This window comes from Xiphophorus maculatus, chromosome 2, assembly GCF_002775205.1.
Source record: "Xiphophorus maculatus strain JP 163 A chromosome 2, X_maculatus-5.0-male, whole genome shotgun sequence".
In the NCBI taxonomy this organism is placed as follows: Eukaryota; Metazoa; Chordata; class Actinopteri; order Cyprinodontiformes; family Poeciliidae; genus Xiphophorus; species Xiphophorus maculatus.
Genome location: NC_036444.1, coordinates 18661979 through 18672337, shown reverse-complemented (window position 1 = coordinate 18672337; position 10359 = coordinate 18661979).

The following is a 10359-nucleotide window of genomic DNA, read 5'->3' as shown; positions in this document are numbered from 1 at the left end:
ATTAGCAACTCTTTTGGAGTGAGATCTGGTGACTGTAGAGGAGTAGTAGAGTACAGTGAACTCGTCATCATGTTCAAGAAGTTAATTTGAGATTATTTGAGCTTTGTGACATTTTGCATCTCCCAATTAGAGGTAGCCATCAGAAGATGGGAGCACTTCCTGAAGGGATGGGCAGAGATGGTCAGCAACTAGTGTGCTGAGAAAATATCCTTCAAACCATTACACCACCATTACCACCAGCAGCCTTAACTTTTAACAAATGGCAAGATATATTCATGCCATGTTGTTTTATCCAAGCTCTGATTCTACCATCTAAATGTCACAGTTGAAATCGAGACTCATCTCAAAATTTATTTTTTAATATCTCAATGTTCAGTCTTGGTGAGTCAGTGTAAACTTAACATTATACCTCAGTTTTCTATTCTTTGCTATGTGTTTTTCTGCCCATGTAGTCCATCTGCTCCAAGTTTCAATGGTTAGTGTCCAGAGAGGTTGAATTTTTGTCTTCTTGACAATGTTAAGCCACATTTTTTCATTTAAAACTCCCATCTGGTCTAGTCCTGGAAAACAAATCAAATTCCAGAAATTCTTGACTGAATAAAACCCTGTGCAGACCTCACAGCTCTAATTTGAGACTGGAGTGGTTTTAGGTGGCTGAAACCTACTTTGCTGTTGGCCCCTGTTTGACTAGCTGTTACTGGGTGGCCAGGTTTTGTTGGCAATTAACCAGAGGCTCATATTAAAAACCCTGAAATATCCCTTTAAGTGCTGACAGGAAGCTCAAAGATGTTAAAATGACAACTAAATTAAAAGCTCTGCAGGAGGATTTGGATTCCAGCATAAACCCTGAGCTATGTTAAAGTCCGCATAACTAGATGTTTAGTTACACTATAATGACTGAAAGGAGCTCGGATTTTTGAAGTATTTAAAGTGGATGAACTGCAAATACTGTAGGAGTCTTGAAAGGGGCTGAAGTGTCATTCAGAAAGAGTGCTACTTAAGCATCAACTTTTGATGAAAGGAAACCCAAACAACTGAATGATGAAAGATCAAACGTCAACTGTCAACTAAAAGACGAAAGCAGGTACATTTGTTTATCTAGTAGAACCTGGGAATTACCTCGATTAGTGGAGATATTTCGGAAATTGTGTGGTTGAAGGGGGAACAGTTCAACATTTAACAAAAATGCACCAACTGAACACCTTAGATCTTTAAAATCCAAAAACAAAGACCTTCATAAACCCGCTGAAACAGAGTTTGAGTCTTGTGATGAAGATGTCAAAACAAAACTCACTTTTGTCCCCCAAAGGGGGACTCTGAGATATAGTTATCTCAGAGTTCAGTCTACTGACATCCCACTGATCGCTCTTGTCTGAATACTGTCACTCAGTACACTTGCTGCTGTCCAATACTTATTATAACTCCATTATTAGACCCTTCCAGGTTCTCACTCTGGTACTAATCAGTTCTGTTGACATGTTAGCCGACCTGTTTCTGACTGAAAAACATTCAATGCGATCCAAGCAGGGAACTGATAGCTACTTTCTCCTGCGACATCAGTGACAGATCCTGGTTCAGTTACACAGACAGGTTCATTTAATATGAGGTCTTTGGTCTTTACTTCCTGATCTCATGACAGAACTCCTCTTCACTTAGAATTACTGGCAAAGTATTCATCCCCCTTAAATCTTTCCAAATTTTGTCATAATACAATTGCAAACTCAATTGTAAGAGGATGTAAAAGGATCCATGGCGTTCATGTTTTATAAAATCTAAGTCAATACTGAAGAAATGTTTTGGTGAAATTACAGCTGCAAGTCTTTTGTCTCATCAAGCTTTGTGCAAGCTTGATGACAAATAAATAGCTTGATCTATTTGTCATTGCCAAATAGATCAAGCTTAAATTGAACTTTTGTCACAGTCTCTCAGTTGGATTTAGGTTTGGACTTTGAATGGACCGTTTAGACAAATGGACATTGCTTGATCTAAATCTCTATGTAGCTTTATGGTTGATGTCGGAAGGTGAAATTCCACCCCAATCTCAAGTCATTTCCATCTTCTAACAGGTTTTTTTTCCCATGATTGCCCTACACTTGGCACCATCCACCTTCCCATAAACTCAAGGAAGAAAGCTTCCCCTTCCTTGCTAATAAAAAAAGCCTTCTCACATTTTGTTGCACGGCCAGTCTCTGTGATGTGCAGATATTCACAGATAACATTTTGCATACAAGCCAAAATGCTCAGTGTTGGTACCATCTGACCAGAGCACATTCTTTTACATATTTGCTGTGTCAACTATGTGAGTTGTGCAACTTGTGGCAAACTGCAAATAGGATTTCTTAAGATGATGATCCTTTCAACTTTCAGATTGGCAGCTTTCATCCTGCCAATCTTCTAGAGAGGCTAGACAAAGGGAATGCACAACTCAGTCGCTCTGTGGACAGAGACCTCTTGGCTTCTTTTCTGATCAAAACTTTTCTTTTAATAGTTTCTCAGTTTAGGTGGACAGGTCTTGCTAGGTTTTTCACTTTGTGTTTGTTTCCTAATGTTCTCTAACATTAGCAAACTTCTGACAAAACTCCAATGCATTCACAGAACATCTAGATTTATACTGAGATTAGGTTTGGGAGCAATTGGCTAAGTTCTTTTTAAAAGCAAATGGTTGCTTTAGATTTTATTTAGGAGTATAAGAGTAAAGTCCAAATTTACTACACAGTTTTCAGATTTTTAAGTGCAAGTTGTAGTTTTAAACTGTTCTGTACCTTGTGTTGGTTATGTAAAAATACCTAACGTGCATGAATCAATTGTGAGAGGAACTTTGTTTCTGCTCTACCACAGAATAAGTCACCCACCCCCGAAAGATTTCAATGTTATTTTACACCGTGGCTAAAACACAAATAGTGTCCCTGTCTGCAGCGACTCTTTTTCCAACCCATTCTCTAAACAAGCTATTGTGTTTCTAACCTCTTTGGTGCCATGCTTGGCACACACACTGCGAGACCATTCATTTCAGTCAAAACACTGGAAATGATGTAAGTTAACATTTAGACTGGAAGAAATCCGTTCTATGCATGTGTGAGCAAAATTAAAAGGAGCAAAGATAAAGAAAAAGCGATACAGATAAATTATACAACCTTGTTTGATGATTTTATGTGTGTGTGAGAGTGTCAGACCCCCCGGTGTTTTGTTTGGCAGAAACAGTGATGGGTGGTGTGAGGCCAGTTAGCAGCAGCTGCTCACACCAAATAACACCACGGTTTATATAATCAGACTCGTAAACACAAGCTGCTGGGAAGTTAGGATCATTGTGTGTATCTTGGTTCAGTCTCAGCCAACCGCTTATGATCACATGGACAGTATACATGCACTGTATGGCCAAAAGGATTCCCTAAGCCAAATCATTGGATCCAGGTGTCCTAATAACTTCCAATGCCACAGGGCAGCTTGACATGCAGACTGCTTCTACAAACATTTTTGAAACTATGGGTTGCCCTCAGGAGCTCAGCGAATTCCAGTGTGGTACCATCATAGCAATAAGTCCAGTCAAAAAAAATTCCCTCACTGGTTATTCCCAAATCAGCACTTAGTACCACAAAAGAACCACAAAAGAAGCCATTGGGAATGGCAGCAACTCAGCCACAAAGTGGTAGGCCATGTAAACTCACAGAGAAAGCCCAGAGTGCAAATACAGGTCATGAACTTTCTGCTGAGTCAAATGTTACAGATTTACAAACTTCATATGCTCTTCAGAACTGGTTCATAAAAGGATTTCCATGATTGAGTAGCTATACTCAGTCCCTACATCCAGTGCAATGCAAAGCGTCAAATGCCGAATGCCATTGGACTCTAGAGGAGTGGAGAAGTATCCACTGAAGTGACAAATCTCACCTTCTTCTCCGTCTGGCAATCTGTTGGACAAGTCTGGGTTTGAAGGTTTACAGAAAAACAGTGCTTGCTATATTGCACTGTGTCAACTGCGAAAGGTGATGCATACTTTTAGTGTAGCAGTGTTTTTCATGAGAGGGGCATGATGAAAAGAAACTGGAACTGAAAATATGTTCAAATGTTTTCCATAAAGCTGAAAATATGAATAAATAAATGTACACTAAACAGACGACACGTTTATTTATTCACTGCATTGTTTCAGTGAAATCAAGTTAAGACTTGTCATAACAAAGACATTTTGAATAATGTCAACTTTGTATTAAAAGTGTCATGATTTACCAAATGACACTTTATGACAACAGTCATAAATATTCATGAGAGCTATTACATTAATATAATAGCTCTCATACACACAGACATTAATATGATTCTGTACAGAAGTTTACGTACAATTATGGACATTAATGTTACATTCATTTTGAGTTTTTTATCGAAGCATTTGAACTGCTCTTTTTACAGAATGGAGAAACTATGAAGTATACAATTTCAATGTTTACTAAAAACTAGAACTGGAACTGCATATTTGAATGCACCGTGGATTTTCTGCACACATTGTCAAACATTTGCATACATGTTCATGTTCATGACAGGTGTTATGTCATGTTTATGACGGTGTCATGACAGTCTTATTCACAACCCGCCAAATAAAGTCTTTTCGGTTTCTTAGCCATCCTAAAAAACATCTTTGTTCCCAGGGCACAAATTAAATTTGACATATAGATTTGTTCCTTTTATCTTTTCGAGACAAACAATGTCACCTGTTCTGGCACTTAAATCAAATTGACCTGCAGTCAACAACTGGTACCATCAGAAACTCAGTCTACATTGTCAGCCTGTTACTCTTCTGCATAAATTCTGCATTTCATACTATTTCATGCATATTTTAATCACGTATTTGTCATCAGGCCTTTTCCTTTTTTGTTATTATAATATGCAGGAATGCTTATGAAAGCAAGAGAGCAGAGCTGTGATGCAACATTGTTATGTGGAGTGAACTGAAAATCTCGTCAGGAAAAAAAAAACTGCAACACAGAAAAACACAGCACAACAAACAAAGGCTTTCAACTACACAGCAAACTAAATAAATGAGTTTCCCCTGGGCTGATGACATGAATACACAAACAGCTGTCCAGACTGGACAAAAGAGGATAGTGTTCTGAAGCATGTGGGCGTGTGTGTGTGAGCGCACGTGAGATTTAGTTAATCCCCAATGACAGCTTGCAGACAGACAGGACTGTGTGTGTGTGTGTGTTTTGTGTTTGTGATCTAGCATAGGGCCACACTGAGCTTTGTCTGCCTTCTAAATCAAAGTCACGTCATATTAAAACAGATCCAATGGGAGGTTTGAGAAAGAAGGAAACGTAATCTAAATGCTGACCGAACTTTCAGCCTGTGGATTCAAGAGCATAAATCTAGAAAAAGAAAATTGAGGAATTTTGCAACCAATCGGCATTCATTGTCCCTCTGCATTTGTGTGTGTCGGGGACACCATTGGTCACACAGCTGCTGACAGATGCAGCTTAATTTTTGTTGCTGGTTATTTAAAACACCTTGTCAGCAGCTTATCCCTGTTCAAATTAAATCCAGAATAAATCTCCAACAGAATTATTTTGGCAGTATCAGGCAGATGGGAAACTGATAGTCTGATATTATGTGTTTGACCTTACCAATATTTTGTGGTGCTGTACTCTTATGCTAGTATGAGTCAGTTTCCACAATGAGTGATATGCACACTATTCACTCTGTTCTGGCAGTACGCACACTTGAGCAGACTTTAAAATGTTCAGTGAGGAAAAACTGCTGTGGATCCTGAAAGATTTCACTGTGAAATCTTTTTACACATTTGATTATGTTGCAGAATTATTCCAAATTATACTAAATCCATCATTCCTCAATTTTTTTTTTTTTACACAAATACACCTTTAAAGCAATGTGGAAAAAAGAAAAAAGATACCTTGCAGCATCTTGCTCTGCATGAAGTTTGCATGTTCTCCAAGCAAATACAAGTCCTCTCAGCTTCAAATACATGACTGTCAAGTTTATCAGCTTTTTAAAATAATGTAATAAGGGTATAAATCATTTGGTACACTATTTTTGTATTAAATCAATTCATAATAAATCATTTTAAATTGATACTCATTTTATGTAGTTTTATTACATTTTCTTTAGAGAAATCTCAAGTCCAACCAGAAATAAACTTCTTGGTTGTATAAAAATAATTTTATGACCAGGTCTGCCAAAGATATCAAAACAATAGAGCTTAACCAGGAAGTTCAACATGTACAATAACATATTTAATTCTGATCTAACGTAGATATTGATTAAAAATGGCCTGCATGGAGTCCTGAAGAAGTACTTTTGCCATCTTTGTTCACTCAGATTTATAATTGCCAAATGAAACAACTTACAGAGTTGAGAAAAAACATTACTGCAGTGTGTGCATGAGAAGCTGTGAAACCACTGATAAAAGCTGATAAAAGCTGATTCTCTCCCTGAAGATCTGCACTGTAACGCAAGTTGTAGACATATGGGAGAAAAATAAAACTGTATGACTTGCTTAAAACTTTTCATCTTACTTATTCTATTCACAAAGTAATTTAGTGAGATGTGTTTTTTTTTCTGGATTTAAACTAAACATTTCATTTGAATCATTAATAGGAAACAACATTTTTTAGAAACATCAAAACATTTTTGTGAAAAACAGCAAAAAACAAAATTTAGCTTTCATAGAGGTTCAGTGGTGTTTCATGGATGAGGACAGAGCAGCAGCTCTCCCCCGTCCCTCCTCCGTCATTAACCTTTCCTTGAAGCTTATGCAGAGCATTGACCCCTGAGTAACAAGCCACTGAGCTTGTGATTTATTGTGCTTGTCAGCAATATTATTTATTTAGACAGGTTCCAACACCCAAACTCAATGCATCTAAATCTACATCTACAATAAAGCCAACCTCTGACAAGTGACTGTGTGACTATGATCATAAATAATGAGAGAGCAACAGCTTGTAGATCCTGGGCTGTTCAGCTGATGTCAGACTGCATTAACTCACAAACTGATGGGGCAAGCATTAATTTGTTTTGAAGAGCAATATGCACTGGAAATATTGAGCAAGTCAACTTGTATTAGTGGAACTGGCAGGTTGTACAATTAAGAGTACGGATACCTTTTTTTTTTTAACAAAACAAATGTATTAATGTAGCTTACAGTTACATGTGTGTTTGCTTTCTGTTGTTTTCAACAACCTCCCTTTGTCGATCATAAGATATGAAATCTTGTGCATTGGCAGCATTATTGCTCAGAAACTTGTTTAACCTTTGCTACAGGGATAAATGCAACAAGATTTGGATGATTTAATTTTTCTAAAACTTTCCATGGTGCAGTGGATGGATGCGCCTTCCTGTCTAGTAAAAGTGTTGTGTTTACTTTAGGCACCTTTCCACTTGCAAGTTGCAGCCTAACTTGTTACATAATGTTTGCTTCTACGCTAGTGGTGAGCGTCTCCATTACAGTTTGTTCCTCACTGTTGAGTGTTGGCCATGAGTGTGCAGCAGCTGTGGTCAAAGCTCAGCTTGTTTGCTGAGCAATGGAGAACTTGGAGGTTGTGGTTCTGATTGATTTAAGCAAAACCAGTTATTTCATTTTATTTCAAGGAAATTAATTGGTGGCCCAAAAATAATGATAAAAACTCAGATCAGCTTTATTTGGATTTTAGTTCTTATCTTGTTAAAATAATAAAACTGGTACAGACTTGTTAAATTCAATCCATGCTGCCAACTTGTTTGATTTGCCTTATGATGGGAAAGGTATGTTCAGAGCACTCTTGCACACTTTGCATTTTTAGCTTCATTTGTCATAACAGCACTTGTAAAAAGAGAAACACCTCAATTAGGAACCGGCTCTTTGAGTCATAAAAAGTGGGTCGGCTCACACAGAATTTTCCTTTCTGTGTGAGAAAGGACAATTTCATAACTCATCAATATGCTGTATGTTGTTTAGCAATGCACAGAATATTTTGTTTTGTTGTTCTATTAGGTATTTTGCAGCCATCTAAAAAAATATCCTTTGTCAGGTATTCTATTTATAAAGCATTTTAAAGAGAAATGAAGAAGAAGCCCCAAAACCTTTGAGTGCAACAACCACCATCATCAAGTCGATATCAGGCAGTGAGATTTTTCTGTCTCTGTAGCTAAATTTTAGTCTGGTTTACTTTAAAGAATGCTGTCCTACTACATAAGCAAGGTCAAAAACTAATCATAAAAATTTCTCCTTCAAATTTTTTGGGTTAGAACAGAATTTATGAATTCCCATGGTTGTCTTTCCAATGCTTGACCTTTTAACTCTGACTAACTACAGCTAACGTTGGATGTGTGGTTGATGCCCTCTGAGTAATTTTGGCAGGACTGCCACTCCTTGGAGAATTCACAACTGTTTCATGTTTTATCCATTTTTACATAAATGCTCTCACGAAAGTTGGCCAGGATCTCTAAGCCTTAGGGACTCTGGATTACAAAACCCTCTCCAGACTGATCGACGTCAATGACTTGGTTTCTCATCAGCTTTTGAATGTCTTTAGATTGACATTCAATCTAAAAAGAAATGTTGCTTTTTGATATGTTTTAGCCTACTACTGTATATGTTGTAAAGTCAGGCCTAAGTTTGACTTGTGAAATTGCATAAAATCATGTAGTTAGTTAGAGTTAAAACATAATTTAGCAATAATTGATATAGTAATTTAAAATAGAGACAGGTTGGTGTGTATGGCTTCTTATCCCGTAATAGAATGATCATTTTTGTGTTGTAGAATACATTTGACAGTATAATGAATCATATCTGAAATGCTTAAAGACAACAACAACAAAAAAGAAAGAAACAAATGGAAGAAATGTGAGGGGGCAAATGTGCATAACACTTGATGCACAAAGCAGTGAACCCAAAATAAAAGGAAGCTAGGTTGTTGTTGATGCCCACAGGAACTCTTGTTTCACAAAAATATGTCAATTATGACAAGACAATCCCAATTATCAGGATAAAGAGACATGTATGAGTTATGGGACAAAGAGGTATGAAACTAATTTTGTGTAATAAGCACCCAGTGCTATTAATCCTGTGAGGCATGACAAAAGAATATGTAATTAATAAGGTGTTTGTGGTTTTTGAAGGTATAATATAATAGAAGCAATCTTTATTGTCCTGCACATTCAGAAGATGCTAAAATGATGATGATGGAAAGTACACTTATTGATTTATCCATCCCTTGTTAATCTTTTTTGATGTGGTATAATGACCAGCAGTAGCTTAACTTAAAAGGGAGAATTAAGATTTTTGATGATAAAAACCTACTCTGCTGTGACGTGCCGTTAGCCAAAAAACTAATTTCTGTTGCATCAAAACAAAAACAGAAACACTTCAGAAAATATAAACCTCCTATTTAATGCTCTCCAACCCGAGGGAACTGATGTCAAATTTATGTGTTGTCATGCACATAATTTTGTTATTTTTGTGGGTTTCAGGATGCCATGTGCCTGCCAGGACTGCAGACATGGAAGTTCAGTGCAACATTAACATCATCTCGTCCTCCAGCTCTTAACATACAAGACAGAATGTGCATTTTCAAGTCTGACTTTTTTTTTTTTAATTCAAGCAAATATACATTTTTTTAAAGCACATTTTACAGCAACAGCAATGCTGCATTTGTAACCCAGTTCTGAAGTGTAGTACATTGACCTAAAAAGTGTTCTTAGTCACAGAATGTCTCATTTCTTACAAAGTAAATAAAGTTTAAAAACAGCAGAAGGAAAGATAGAAGCACAGAAAGTAGCGTGAGAGCAGATGACAAACAGTATGAGCCACCGTGATTGATACAGGAATGGGGGAGGGAGCCAGGCCCTGACTTTTATGAACCTGACGAGCCGGTTCTGTTCTTTTCTGTTTTATTCTGTGACCTCAATCATCTCAGTGTCGGGGCCTCTGCACTCGCCTGCCTGTCAATTAAGGTAAACGCCAGCAGGGAGGGAGGGAGATGATCAATATTTCATGAGGGTTGCTTCGCCACCCAGACAGACAGACAGACAGACAGACAGACAGACAGACAGACAGACAGACAGACTGCAGCTGGTGACGTCAGAAAAACAAACACCAACAGACACCGGAGTTCAACACACAACGCTTGTTACAAACAGGATTTCTTTTAATCTGTTCCAATGAAAACAAGAAGCTTTAAACGGAATAGTTGTAACTGGATTAGATGACAGTTGTTACTTCTTACTTCTGGGGTTTTATTTTTGAAAGCTGCTGACTTAGTTATGAGCTAACTGCTGTTACTGTACTGCACCTAAAGAAGACTGAATTTGACACTAATTATTATTTAAATTAACATTTACCTTTGGAAGTGACCATTAGAACCATGAACAATCTAG